The sequence below is a fragment of the Lathyrus oleraceus genome, chromosome 2 (genome assembly GCF_024323335.1).
Source record: "Lathyrus oleraceus cultivar Zhongwan6 chromosome 2, CAAS_Psat_ZW6_1.0, whole genome shotgun sequence".
Taxonomy (NCBI): Eukaryota; Viridiplantae; Streptophyta; class Magnoliopsida; order Fabales; family Fabaceae; genus Lathyrus; species Lathyrus oleraceus.
In genome coordinates, this window is record NC_066580.1 from 485,288,060 (window position 1) to 485,304,521 (window position 16,462).

The window sequence follows — 16,462 nt, forward strand, 5'->3', positions numbered from 1 at the left end:
ATCGCTCTTACGGATGATTTTCAGCATCTCTTCCATTTCCTGTTTGGCAACATCTTCAGAAGTAACTTCGACCGATGTCTCTGACTGAGGAGGATTGACTGGTCTTTTTCCTCGAATTTCGGGAGCGGGAGGTGAGATTTCTGGGGAGTAGATCCTTCCACTTCGAGTAACTTTACTAGTCCCCACAATATCATTAGGATTAGCAGAACTACCAACTTGCTTTATGCCATGGATGTAAACGTCGCCTCCATAGTTCCACGGAATAGCTTTGCTGGAGGAATATGGCACGGGGCCAGGTGCGGTAATAATCAGGGGAGCCACTTTGGGCTCAGCGGTAATCTTCACAGGCACTCTAGTAGCGGTAATCTTCACTGGAGCTTTGGACCTAGCAATCACAGATACCTCTTCAATAGAGTTGTCCACCTTAGGAACCCTTTCAAATAGAATTGTACGATCATCCATCAGCCGTTGAATGCCGTTCTTCAACTTCAAACAATCATTGGGTCGGAGTACACAGAGATCGCAATCTTCAGCACAACCTGGAAATAAACCAGCTTGCAATAAATTCTTCTTAACGATCAGGAGAGGAGAGGCTAAATCAGCAACGTCAGTAACGTGAGAATTGTCGTCCACAACATTAACATTCTGGTCATGATTAGGCATAGGTGCTGTGATGACATTGGGGGTCGCCGGAGGATCAAATTCAATTTCTCCAGCGTCGATCATATCCTGAATCTTGTTCTTCAACAACCAGCAATCATTCGTATCATGCCCGGGGCTATCGGAGTGATAGGCACACCTGGCGTTGGGATTATAACGAGGAGAAGTAGTGTTGGGATTTGCAGGAGGGCCTCTGAGGGTAATCAAATTGGCCTTTAACATACTCTGCAGTGCTTGGGTTAAAGTCATATTGATCTTGGTAAACTGTCTTCTCGACCTGTCTTGTCTGTGTTGGAAGTTCTGAGATGGCGGTGCGGCAATTGTAACTGCCCCAACAGTATGGTCACGATTCTTCTTGTTATGCTTCCTCTCACTGTACACAGCATTTGATTCACTCTTTCCCTGATAGGACTTTTTGGTGCTTGCAGAAGTAGCTGCCTGTATCTTTCCACTTCGAATGCCGCTTTCAACCCGTTCACCTGTCAAGATAAGTTCAGTGAAACCTGACGAGGAACTTCCCAGTAGATGGCTGTAGAATGGGCCAGTCAGTGTACCCATGAACATGTCCACTAACTCTCGATCAGTCATAGGGGGTTTGACTCTACCAGCCAAATCTCTCCACTTTTGAGCATATTCTTTGAAACTTTCTTTAGAGCCCATAGTCATATTTTGTAGCTGTAGCCGAGTAGGCGCTAACTCAGAATTATACTGGTAGTGCTTGTAGAAAGCTGTTGCTAAATCAGTCCATGTGCGGATGTTAGAGCTCTCAAGCTGATAATACCACTCTAACTGTGTGCCAGACAGACTCTCTTGGAAGAAATGGATCCACAGTTTCTTATCAGTAGTGTGCGGCTGAATCTTTCTCACATAAGCCCTTAGATGCATCTGAGGACAAGAGGCACCATCATACTTAGTGAAAATGGGAACCTTGAATTTGCGGGGAATGACCACATCAGAGACCAGACCCAAGTTTTCGAAATCCAGACCGGGCACTTTCTGCCCCTCCATAGCTAGCATACGTTCTTCCAGCAACTTGTACTTATCATCCTTCGGAGAGTACTGTTCATGTTCATAATCTTCATCATCGTCCTCAGAATTGACGAGATTAGGATTCTCATCTTCCGAATCATTCTCGGTCTCTTCTTCTGAATCCTTCGGAATTCTAATCTTGACTCCTGTAACCTGTCCCTTAAGCCTTCTCCCCGGGTTGATGTAACCCACAGGTTTCTGGTCCTTCTTCTTCTCCATCAAAAGAGCTTTCAGTTCTTCCTGCCCCTTAGATAAGCTCAGCATCATTTCCTGGAATTGAGCATTCTGGGCCTGGAGATCTTTGACAGTTTGTTCGAGAGCCATTGTTCAATCTGTTTGAATCTGCTGGAATCTGTTTGATAGGAAAATCGTGAGAACACTGATCCTTTAGAATACCTGTTATGCGATGCAATGCAATGTATGAAATGTTTTCAAGGACTTTCGGGATTTAACTTTGCATAAACTACCAAAAAGAGCTTTTTTTTTTCTTTTCTCTTTTGTTTTTGCTTTTGTTTTTGTTTTTTCTGTTTTTTTTTTTAGCAGAGTTAAATCCCTAAATCCTTGAAATGGTTAGTACAATGCCATGATGTTATGATGTTATGTTGTTATGATGTCATGTTGTTAGATAAATAACAAGCACAAGCAAGTCACACAACAATCATTCCTAGGTTTTAAGGCTTGCGTGAGTTCCATAGGTAAATACCCTCCCCACTGAAGTTTGGTTGGTTCAACCTGTCTTAGAATAGTAACCGGGTTCTAGAAGGATCTCAAATCATTGACCTTTCCTTAAGTCCACTTCAGTGCAACACCAAATGGTTGACCGAAGCTTCCCTAAAGTCCAATCTCAAAGAGTGTAGTATCGAGTCTCAACCAACTCCAGTCGGAACCGAAGCCAGTTATCTCACTACTTTCTAATGGCCAGGATGAGTCAATTAGGGTTCTAAAGGTCTGGTTAATGCTTTTATGACACCACGCGAATGCCAAATATTTCCTCAACTAACATGAGGAACATCAGGACATCCAAAGTGCCACATTAACCGTAGCCATCATTTTGACCATTCCAGTATACGCCGGACAGTCGCGATGATCTCTTGCTACTTACCTAAGGTACACTAGATCCGGGTGTAGGATCTTTCACTCAAGCATAACATACCCAAGCAATCCCTTAAAAATAAATCAGACAAATTGAATAAGTGATCTTATTTTTAAGGTAACCTCTCTTTTTAAGGTCCCCAGCAGAGTCGCCAGTTCTGTCATACGGTGAACTGGACTTTTTTGTGGTTTTAATCGCAATGTCACGGTTAGCAAGAGTCGCCACCGACTTTTCTTTTATCCAATAAGGAAAGGTGGAAAAGAACAGGAAAGACCTTAATTTAGATTTTGGGTTCGGGAGGTACATTATACAAAGGGAAGGTGTTAGCACCCTTTGTATCCATGGTTATCCATGGGCTCTTAATTGCTCGATCACTTATATTATTTTTGTCTAAAAAAAAGTGTTTGTGAATTGTTTAGAAAAATTGTTTTGAAAAGAGAATTTAACTTTGTAATGATTCTTGTATGAATGTATACAAAGTGATTATCTCGTTTAGTTTTGAAAATTGTTTAGAAAAATATAACTCGGTAATGATTCTAGTATGAATGTATACCAAGTGGTGATTTTCTGAAGGTATTTTGAAAGGTGTGAGGTGTGAAAAAATGTTTTAGGTTGTGAGCCAGCAATTAAGAGTTATACCGACCCAAGGTCTTTATGAGTATTTCCTATCCTTATGAGGGTAAAACTGTCCTTATTATTGAGAAATAAGTAGTTTTATCCTTTGGATGTAAAAGGGTCATCGTAGGGTCATCGATTGGTCATTGAAGGCAACAGTTACGAGGATACCTTAGCATTCGAAGGGACTATCATCTTTTAACCGTAGGCAACATCGGAGGGTCATCGAGGGACAAAGTTGTATATTCGAAGGCAACATCCGAGGGACTATAATTTATTTTATGATGATTTAACCGAAGGGTCTTTGCTAAGGGTATCCCCACGTTCGCGGGACATGACCGTAATATCGTAATCGTAAGGCAACAAAGAGAGGTCCAAGATCACTTATTCAAAGGCAAAGTTTTACAATTAATTATATAATTAGGATGAAACTCCACATTAAAATTATTAAAAATAATATATTAAAAAATTAATACATTAGAAATTAATTTAGGGTGAAACTCCACAAGGGTATCCCACAAATAAAGTGGAATACCTAGCCAATAACCTTTTCCTGGGATATGTGAACCTTTACGAAACTCAAAAAAAAGAAACATGTCAGAACACCAAATCAGGGTGCAATCGAAGATTACACCGGAGAAATATCACAACAATAAATAGGATAGGATGAATAATGCATGGCTATGATAAAACATAAAAAAAAAAACAGAATAGGCCACGGATTTTGAATTTGAAAACAGCCCCACGTTAGGAACTTTGAATTTTATGGCATTTTATCACAGGAATAACATGATCAAACATTCAGGGTATTCAGGCATATTTAAATTCCCATACGAAAGCAAATTATATATCAACATTTAATCATGATGCATTATATATGTAGATATGGCCAATTGAAAGTATAAACAATAGAGATACGCAAACCTGTTTGCCAATTCAAGGTTGAAGGGATTGACCACTTGTAGTATCGGAATAAGTTAGGCAGCGGGAATTGGACGGCGATGGCTTCGGTGCAGATGGGCTGCCTTCAGGGTTTCTTTACTCTGAATTCTCCGGGTAGGCAGGGTTCCTATGCCAAAACTTCTATTCGTTCTTCTCTGTTCTCCTCCTCTTTTTTTTTTCAGTGAATCTCCCAGTGTAACTCCAAGTTGTTTTTTCCTCTACTGAAACTTCAGTATTTATAGACTAATTTCGTGGGTAATGGGCTTGGAATGAGGGAGACCCAAGTCCAAAATAATTTGTTATATTTTATTTATATATTTATTTTAATTATTTAATTAATTAAAAAAAATTTATTTTTTTTTTTCGTTTTTTTTTTTCGTTTTTTTTTTTTTTTTTATTATTATTACTGAAGTGCTGGTATTTATAGTGATAATGGTGACCTAATGGGCTCAGAATGAAGCCCGAAATTTTTGTTGTCTGTCAGCTTCGCTAGGCGAGCGCGTAGCGAACAGGCCAGTTTGGGCCATTTTCTGGATTGGGCCATCCGTGAGCTGGGCCTTTGTTTCTTCAAGATCAGTGTTATATATGAGTCGGAATGCCTTGCAAAATGTCTTGAAATATTAATGGGCAAATTTTGGGGTATGACACTCATCCTAGCCATTAGAAAGTAGTGAGATAACTGACTTCGGTTCCGACTGAGGTTGGTTGAGACTCGATACTACACTCTTTGAGATTGGACTTTAGGGAAGCTTCGGTCAACCACTTGGTGTTGCACTGAATTGGACTTAAAGGAAGGTCAATGATTTGAGATCCTTCTAGAACCCGGTTACTATTCTAGGACAGGTTGAACCAACCAAACTTCAGTGGGGAGGGTACTTACCTATGGAACCCATGCAAGCCTTAAAATCTAGGAATGATTGTTGTGTGACTTGTTTATGCTTGTTACTTATTTAACATCATGACATCATAACATCATGGCATTGTACTAACAATTTCAAGGACTTTAAACATTGAAAACATTTCATACATTGCATAACATAACATAACATTGCATAACAGGTACTCTAAAGGGATCAATGTTCTCACGGTTTTCCTCCAAACAGAAAAATGGACCTCGAACAAATTGTCAAGGATCTCCAGGCTCAGAATGCTCAACTCCAGGAGATGATCTTGAACTTATCCAAGGGGCAGGAGGAACTAAAGGCTCTATTGCTCGAGAAGAAAGACAAGAAATTTGTGAGTCACATTAACCCGAGAAGAAGGCAGTTTACGAAGATCAATATGACTTTAGCACAAGCACTGCAGGAAGATGCTGATAGCGATTGCGACTTGGATAATTGGATTTTCCCAACAATTGGTGGAGGACTCAATAATTGGAAGGCTGAAGACATTATCCTGATTTCCTTTAGCCAGGAGTAATTGTTATTGCTTATTTTAATGTATTAAATTTTGTTAAAGGTTTTGTCATTTTTATAAGCATATTCACATTCAATAAATCAATGGACTTTTTTCATTCAAATATTGCGCTCTTTATCTTTCCTGTCATCTTTCAAATAAGCTGTGTTTTCTTGCACACACTCACGTAACAATTTGTCGATCCATATCCACTCTGGATCCTGTTGGTAATAAATCTGCTACTGTTCATTATGACTTTGAAAATCCGATCTACCAAGCCGAGGATGGAAGTGAGGAAGATTGTGAAGTACATGGAGAGCTTGCCAGACTACTGCAAGAAGAAAAAACTATTCAGCCGCATGAGGCATCGATCGAAATCGTAAATCTGGACCACGTCGCCCGATTTAGCTCCCATTTGACCGCTACTTGCAAATCCATCTTCAAATTACTGAGACAAAATCAAGAAGTATCTCCAAGAACCTATAAATCTGATGCCACCAGTTGAAGGAAGGCCTCTAATCATGTATTTGACCGTGTTAGAAAATTCAATGGGGTGTGTGTTGGGGCAACATGACGAGTCTGGCCGAAAAGAGCATGCAATATACTACCTTAGCAAAAGGTACCGGCTGTGAAACAAGATACTCACAGCTCGAGAAAGCTTGTTGTGCTTTGGCTTGGGCTGCTCGCCGACTAATACAGTATATGTTGAATCATACCACTTTATTGATTTCTAAGATGGATCTTATCAAATATACATTTGGAAAACCTGCTCTCTCCGGAAGAACAACAAGATGATTACTGAACTCTGCACGCAGTTCAAAATAAAACACCATAACTCTTCTCGGTACCGGCCAAAGATGAATGACGTCGTGGAGGCTGCTAATAGGAATATCAAGAAGATCGTACAAAAGATGACAGTAACATACAAAGACTGGCACGAGATGTTACCATTTGCTCTTCACGGTTATCGCACTTCAGTACGCACTTCGACGGGGGCAACTCCCTTCTCTTTAGTCTACGGAATGGAAGCCGTCTTACCGGTGGAAGTTCAGACTCCCTCTCTAAGAATCATGAAAGAGACAGGTTTAGACGAGAATGAATGGATTCAAACTCGACTCGGTCAGATAAATTTGATTGATGAAAAGAGACTTGCGGCTGTTTGTCATGGGCAGATATATCAGAAGCGCATGACCCAGGCATTCAACAAAAAGGTCAAGAGACGGGTGTATCAAATTGGTGACTTGGTGATCAAGCGTATCATTCTACCACAAAGTGATCCCAGGGGAAAATGGACTCCCTCATACGAAGGGCCATTTGTAGTTAAGAAGGTATTCTCTGGTGGAGCCATGATACTTACTACAATGGATGGCGAAGACTTCCCACATCCCGTGAACGCAGACATAGTTAAAAAATACTACGCATAAAAGAGACCCGCTAGGTCGACGTACCTAGGCAAAAGTAAGGGCATCCCGGCGAACCAAAAGGGTTCGGGCAAAAATTAGGGATAAACATATAAAAATATACACCCGGCAAGTCGAAAACCTAAAAAGGCGGCTTGGGCAAAAAAGGGTATCCTGGTGGACTGAAAACCTGAAAAGGCGGTCCAGGCAAAAATTAGGGATTAAAAGCGTATGACTATGTCCCGTTCTCAGTCAGCTTCACCCAAGTCAAAGGGACTGAACAAGCCAATCACTTCTATCCGACAGCAGGAGATGAGATGCTTGAAGACATAATGACAGTAGTAGAATTAAAATCAACAGGGCTTTTCCTTCATAGCTTTTTCTTTATGTTCTCGACAATTTCCTCTTACTAGGATTTCTGTCTCCGTGTATTCAAAATTGCTTGTTTATAGGCCCTCTTTCAAAATCAATACAATTTTATCTCCAAAAAGATGCTTTTGTTTTACTTTCTCTGTTTTGTTTGCGTAAACGTCCATTGATTTAATTTGAATTGATATATGCATTTGAATATGATCGATGTTTATCAAAATACATGCACAAAACGGAAATAGCAATTACTAAAAGACTTCAGGATCGAGGAGAAGGTCTAATCATGCTTTCCAACGAATCCGGTTGCTAATTCTATTCCCCAGCATAAACCAGTTACTCCCCAGAAGGAATTGGCATCGCTAGACAGACGGATCATCTCCTCCATCCCCCAGCCAGGCTCTGTTGAATATCTCTACCATCAGACAGAAATCAAGTATCCCTAGCTAAGAGAGGGTCATCGATACAAATATCTCCAACCAGAAGATGGGGATTTATTTTCCCCAGGGAGTCGTCGGGAAAAACTTTTCAGACGCATAATTCATTCATTACATCATTTCACAGCATACGCATGCATACATTGTTCACATTTATAAAATATCTCATGCATCATGACATGGCATAAAGCTAACTTTATTTTTCAGGTTAATTATCCTCCTGGTACAGTCAAAACAAAGGTCCATTCAGACGGACATCTTTATCAATTACATTCAGGATTCAACTACATCTCTCAGATACAATCCATATGGACATTCATTCCGACAAGCACTCTGATGGTGGCATCTTTAAGCCCACCCCAGATATTCATTGCAAATACAACATATACAAATACTATCAGATATAGCCTAGCGTACGGTTCATTCTGACTCAGCTCAACATATGACTCCTTCAACTCAGATACGATCTAACGTACGATCCATTCTGACCTTCAACTACTCCAACACGGTCTAATGTACGACCCAGTTGGACCTTCAAATCCTCAGATGCTGCCCAGCATACGGTACATTCCGAGGTGTAGTCTAGCATACGACTACTTTCTTCTTCAGATACAGCCTAACGTACGGCTCATTCTGCAACTCAGAGACGGTCTAGCGTACTACCCATTTGGATGTTCATCCCCTCAGATGCTACCTAGCGTACGGTACATTCTGAAGCGTAGTCTAGCGTATGACTACCCTTTTTATCATCAGATACAGCCTAATGGACGACTCATTCTGCCCCTCAGATACGGTCTAGCGTACGATCCATTCTGATCTTTATTCCTCAGATACTGCCTAACGTACGGTACATTCTGAAATGTGGTCTAGCGTACGACTACCCTTTCATCCTCAGATACAGCTTAATGGACGGCTTATTCTGCAACTCAGATACGATCTAGCGTATGATCCACTCTGATCTTTCATCCCCAATGAAGTCACCCGCCTAATGGATGACTCAGTCTGCTACTCAGATACGATCTAGCATACGATCCGCTCTGATCCTTACCTCTCAGATACAGCCTAACGGACGGCTCATTCCGCAATTCAGATACGATCCAGCGTATGATCCATTCTGATCCTTTATCCCCAGCAGTGTATGACTCATTCGAATCCTTATCTCATCAGGTTCAGCTCACCCTAATATCGCCTAATGGATGACTCATTGCACGGTCTAACGTATGACTCAGTATGACATCCATGCCTTCAGATATGGTCTAATGTATGACGCACTCTGAAGCTCTCATCATCAAACTTCCTGGGTGGCATCTTTAAGCCCATCTCCATCAAGACTAACCGGTGATTAACAAGGGCAAATTTTTGGGATTTTGTGTTCAATCCCCTTCAACCTTCCAAGTCACGAATGACACACAGGCCAATCTAACTCCTCAGGTTTCAGAAAATTGAACAGGGGCAGCTGTTGCACCCCAAAATTTGCCCGTTAATATTACGAGGCATTTTTCAAGGCACTCCAACTTATTTTTCAAGACATTAATCTTAAAAGAACAAAGACCCAGCATACAGGTGGCCAAATCCAGAAAATGGCCTAAACTGGCTTGCTCGCTAGGCGAGCAAATCCTTCGCATAGCGAACCCTTCGCTACACCACTCGCCTAGCGAAGCTTGCGAATACCAGAAAATTCTGGGCTTCATTCTGAGCCCATTAGGCCACGAAAAAGCATTATAAATAGCAGAGCTTCATTCAGAAAAAGGGGACAGAGGCAGACGGACAGAAACCCTGACAGAGGCAGACGGACAGAAACCCTAACAGAGGCAACACAGCAAACCCTGAAGGCTAACCCAGAGAATTCAGAGCAACCCTAAAGGAAACCCTGAAGGAGACTCATCTGCACCAAGGTTATCTCCGCCCAACTCAATCCGGCGCCAACCCTAAGAGTGACTTGCCAATTCAAGGTTGCAATTCAATTGCAAACAGGTTTGCATTACTATTACCGCTTTATGTTCCCAATTTACATACGATATTATAATTGAATTCATAAATATATTTGAGGTTTTGCATGTGGATTTAAATATGCCTGAATATCTTGAATGTTTAACCATGTAATTTCTATAATGGACGCCATAGGGTTTGGAGCTCGCTGAAATCGTACTGTTCTAAAGTTCAAAACCCGCAGCCGTTCGCTAGCACATCGCTAAGCGAACATGTAGCGAGCGTTCGCTAGGCGAGGCAGCAGCGAACATGACAGTCGCTGACTTTTCTGTTTTGATCTTTGCTCATCTGACATGTTTTATTATCACCATGCATTGTTTACCTGACATCATTACTGTTGTGATTCCTTTTGTTTGGTGCAATTCTCGATTGCACCCCGATTTGGTATTCTGACTTGTTTGCTGAATTTTGTAAGGGTTCACATACTCCCGGAAAAGGTAGCTTGCTAAGGTATTCCACTTTATTTGTGGGATACCCTTGTGGAGATTCATCCTGATTACTCAATTGATTATAATATGGACCTAATTACCTAATTGATTACAACTACCTAATTGATTGTAAAATATTGCCTTTGAATATGTGATCTTGGACCTCTCTTTGTTGCCTTACGATATTACGGTATCACGGTCATGTCCCGCGAATGTGGGGGTACACTTAGCAAAGACCCTTCGATTAAATCATCATGTCCCTATAAAATAAATCATAGTCCCTCGGATGTTGCCTGCGAATATATGATTTTGTCCCTCGATGACCCTTCTTTGTAGCCTACGGTTAAATGATGATTGTCCCTTCGAATGCTAAGGTATCCTTACAAATGTTGCCTTCAATGACCAATCGATGACCCTACGATGACCCTTTTACATCCAAAGGGATAAGACTACTTACTTCTCAATAGTAAGGACAGTTTTACCCTCATAAGGATAGGAAATGCCCCTAAAGACCTTGGGTAGGTATAACTCCTAAATGCTTGCTCACAGCTTAAACTACTTTTCACACCTCACACTTTTCAAAACCTCTATTAGAAAATCACCACTTGGCATACATTCGTACTAGAATCATTGTCAAGTTATATTTTTCTAAACAGCTTTCAAAATTAAACGAGATAAATACTTTGTATACATTCGTACAAGAATCATTACAAAGTTAAACTCTCTTTTCAAAACATTTTTTAAACAGCTCTCACGCACTTTTTCAGACAAGAAAAACATAAGTGATCAAGCAATTAAGAGCCCATGGGTAACCATGGATATAAAGGGTGCTAACACCTTCCCTTTGTATAATGTACCTCCCGAACCCAAAATCTAATTAAGGTCTTTCCTGTTCTTTTCCACCTTTCCTTATTGGATAAAAGAAAAGTCGGTGGCGACTCTTGCTATCCGCGACATTTGCTTTCCAAAGCAAAAACACATAAAGTCAGTTCACCGTATGACAATAGCGTGTTTGTGTGTGTCAAAATTAGAATGTGTCGAACAGAGTCTATATTTACCGTATTTGACAGAAATTCAAATATAGCATGTCGAAGCATGCAATCGACGCATGTAGCTTTCGAAGGAGTCAACATATTCGAAATAGTTAGCTTATCTTAGTTTAAGTTAAGTTATTTATTTTATGATTACTTGGAGTGCAAGTAATCTCTTCTATAAATATATACGATCTCAATTTCATTTGTAACAAGTGTGTAATACAAGTTTCGTAAGCATTGAGTAGATTTCGAAAATCACAGTTGTGATTAACACATAATATTAAACACTTAGAGTGTCGTTTTCACAACACAATTACATTCTTCTTCTTCTTCCACAATTTTTATTTTCTCTCACTTTTAATTACATTGTTTTCTTCTTTCAATTCTCTATTTAGTGTAGAATCACGTTGCAACCAAGAAATGATTATTTCACCTAAGTAAAAGGTGAAAGAACAATATGCATGATCAAAAAGAAAAATTGATTCTTGTTCATCAAGATTGATTCGGTTAATTTCAAGATTGGAGTTTTCCCGACATCTGGTATCTAGAGCAATGGTTATGTGATCTTTGGGACATAGTGAATCACAATGAATAATCCGAACATACATTTTTCGGTGAATCTTACAATCTTGAATGGTAAGAACTATGAAAGTTAGTTCAAGAAAATGAAGGTTGTTTTTGTTATCAAGATCTTTAGTATTTTGTGAAGAATGGTGTAACACCAATTGGAGAGAATGCTACGAATGGACAAAAGGCTGCAGACAAAGATTTGACGAAGAAATATTACAAGTCTCTTTTTATAATCCATTAATGCCTTGATCCAGACAACTTTGAGAAAGTTTGTGATATAGATTCATCAAAGGAAGAATTGGACATCCTGGAAAAAATCATTTTGAGGCGCTGAGAAAGTGAATGAGGCGAGGTTAGAAACTCACAAAGGAATGTATGAATTGCTTCAGATGGAAGACAGTGAAAGTGTGACTGATTTCTTTACCAGAGTGACAAAACCAGTGAATCAAATTAAAACTTGTGGAGAAGTGTTGACATAAAAACATGTTGTGTCAAATATTTTGAGGTCATTAGCGCCAAAGTTTGATCATGTGGTAATAGCCATAGACGAATAGAAGGATTTGTCAAGTATGACAAAACAAGAGCTTCAAGGGACTCTTAAATCTCACGAACAAAGAATGGCTGAAAGAACTGCAAGCAAGTCAAAGGCTGGTGTGGCATTGCAAGTTCAGTCGACTAAGAAAGACAAAGGAAGATGGAATGGTTACAAGGGCATAAGAAGTTACAATAGTTCGACTTGTAGAGGAAACCATCAAAAAGGTAGTTCGTAGAATCAAAGATAATCTTCTAAGCAAGGAAATCACAGAGGTGGTGGTGCAGGTAGAGGAAGAGGTGATGGAAGAAAACCTGATAAAAGTCATATTCAGTGCTACAATTGTAAAAAATATGGTCATTATGCAAGTCAATGTTGAGGAGGTAAGAAAGATCAAGAAAGTGATGCAAAGTTTGCAGAAGATGAAGTGATGCCAATGGTCACAACAAAAGAAGAAGAAAGATTCAAAGATCAATGGTATCTCGGCTCAGGTTGTTCGTTGCATATGGATGGAAGAAAAGATTGGTTTATCAGCATCAGTCCCTCGTCGAAGAACAAGGTGAAATTTGCAAATGACAATACCCTATTTCTTGAAGGTATTGGTGATGTTATGATCAGAAGAAAGGATGGAAAACGATCAATAATTTCCAATATGTTGTACATACATGGCATGAAGAGTAGTTTTCTAAGTATAGGTCATTTGATGGAAAGGAATTACAAATAATTGATCGAAGATAGAATGATGAGAGTGGCCGACTCGAGAAACAGGTTAATCTTGAAGGCTCCTATGTCTCAGAACAGAACCTTAATGATTGAACTTGATGTATTGGAATACAAGTGTCTGGCGACTACAACTAGCAGAGATGAATGGTTATGGCATTATATACTTAGTCACTTGAATTTCAATAACATTAGTAATCTGAAGAGGAAGAAAATGGTTTCAGGCCTACCAGAAATTTATACTCCATAAGGAGTATGTGAAGAATGTGTTGAAGTAAAGCAACACAAGAATAGATTCAGCAAGGATGCAAGAAGAAATTCGAAATCTACTCTCGACATAATCTACTCAGACATCTGTGTTCCTCTCCAATTATATTCACTTGGAGGTAATATATACTTTGTTGATTGATGATTATAGTAGAAATCGATGGACTTACTTAATCAAGAAGAAAAGTGAAGTGATCGATATTTTCACCAAGTTCAAAGCAATGGTCTGAAGACAGACTGGTCACAAGATAAAGGTTTCGAGGACATATGGAGGTGGAAAGTATGTGTCAAAAGATTTCAACACACTATGTATAAAAGAAGGAATTGTGCATGAGGTGGTGCCAACATATACTCCTCAATAAAATGGTACTTCTGAAAGAAAGAACATAACCATTATGAATATGGTGAAAAGTATGTTGGAAGGCAAGCATCTCCCAAATGAGCTATGGAGTGAGGTTGTGTCGACTGCAACATACATATTGAATATATGTATGACTAAGAGGCTTGAAGGTATCACACCAGAAGAATGTTAGTTTGGTATCAAACCTAGCATAAGCCACTTGAAGGTGTTTGGATCCATAGCACATAAACATGTGTCAGACCAACTAAGAAGAAATTTCGATGACAAGTCGGGTCAGACGATCATAGTGGGATATCATTCGACAGGTGGATACAAAGTGTTCGACCCTGTGAACAAGCAAGTTGTGATTAACATGGATGTAATTGTAGATGAGCTAAAGGAATGGGGTTATACTAAGAACATGAAGAAGCGTTCAATGAGAATCCTTATTGATAAACCAGCTAGTGAAACTGCTAGAGATGTTCGATAAGATGCTAAAGAAGTTCGACAAGAAGATGTCGAAGGTGAAGCTAGCACAAGCAGTCCCTAGAGAATCAAAAACATGCCGACAAGGCTGCAAGAATGTGTAATCACATTAGATGATTTGATTAATGATGAAGGTGAGTTAGTAAATTATGCCTTTATGCATACACTGAGCTACTCAACGCAGCTGAAGCATTGAAATATCAAGGTGGATGAAAGATATGGTGGATGTGATAAAATCTATAAAAGACAATGATACCTGGTCACTAGTCGTATTTCCAAAAGGAAATAAGTAAATTGATTTGAAGTGGGTATACAAAGTCAATTTGTATCCAAAAGGTGAAGTAGTTCAACACAAGGCGAGACTTGTAGTGTTTCTTCAGAAAGATTGATTCTTTTTCATCAATGTTGATTTGGTTAACTTCAAGGTTGAAGTTTTCCCAACAATTTTACCCCATCAACTAACTACCTAAGATGAGTTAGTGTCATCACACTTCCTAATCCCTTTCATCTCTTAAATTATACATTACCATTTGACCCTTTTGGTAATTAACAAATTAATCAACTTTAACACTCACAAGCTTCCTAAATGATGAGTTGACATCCTCACATTGTTTCAAACTTAGACTTGCTCAAATTGATCTTTTTTTATCTTCTTTTTCCCTCCTCTTCCACCAAATTCTTCAAAATGAAGCCTAAAAGAAAATTTATCTCATTCTCTTTCATGGAACTAGAGAAGCAGAGAAAGATGAAACCATTTACATTGCTCGTATTTACTTTTTTCCCTCCTCTTCTATCGAATGTTTCAATAACCAAAACTTGAAAGAAATTTTCCATCCTCCTATTTATGAAGCTAGAGAAGCTGAGGAAGAGAAAACCATTTCCCATGTTCAATCTTGTCCAACATTGCAAAGACTTCTAAGCATCATTCATAGTCACATTCATAACTCATAAAGTAAGTCAAGTTTATTTTTATTTGCATCGATAGAAATCTTTTCCTTTCCTTATTGTTGTTGACCTTGGCAGTTTGATAATGATATCACTTATCGAGGACGAGATAATGTTATGATGTTTACATGGGCCACACATAAAATTGTTATGGCTCCTGTTTTGCACTTTGATAAAAATCTAGGAGTAAAGAAGTCTAATTTCTTGGTGATGGTGCAGAGTGAAAAGGAGCTTGATAAAACTGTTAAAGAAGCTAAATGTTTCTGTCAATGTTACCCAAAGATTTGCCTCCTATACGAGACATTCGACGTTAGATTGACCTCATCTAGGGGTCTATTTTACCAAACCTTCCTCACTATCGTATGAACCCCAAGGAGAACAATATTTTAAGAGAGCATGTTGAGGATTTGTTGAAGAAAGGATTCATTTGTGAGAGCATGAGTCCCTATGCAGTACAGTCTTTCTAGTCCTTAAGAAGGGAAACCAACGGTGAATGTGTTGACAACAGGGCCATAAACAAGATAACTATCAAGTATCAATTTCCAATTCCCTATTTGGAAGATGCCCTTGATGAGTTAACAGGTTTTAAGGTGTTCTCGAAGATAGATATGCGTAGTAGATATCATCAGATCAGAATCAAGCCTGTGGATGAACAAAAAACAACTTTCAAGAGAAAATATGGATTGTATGAGTGGTTGGTGATGCATTTTGGGTTGTCAAACTCCCCTATCACTTTCATGAGATTGATGAATCAGGATTTGTGTCCACTTACTAGTTCTTTCATAGTAGTTTATTTTAATGGTATTTTAATTTATAATAAGACCAAGAAAGAGCATATGAAGCATGTCAAGCATGTGTTGAAAGTCCTACAAGAGAACCAACTGTACATTAATCTAGAAAAAATGTACATTCAACACCAACAAATTACTTTCCTAGGCTTTGTTGTTGGTGAAGACATAATTTAGGTGGATGAAAATAAGGTGACCACTATTAGGGATTGGCCTGCACCTAAATCAGTGACTGAGGTTCATAGCATTCATGGTATATACACCTTCTATAGGAGTTTTATCAAGGATTTTAGTACTATAACTACACCTATTATTGAATGTTTGAAGAAATGGAAGTTCAATTACAGGTTTGAGAAAAAGCAGAGTTTGCATTGATTAAGGAAAAGTTATGTATCGCCCCAATATTAACACTTCCTGATTTTGATA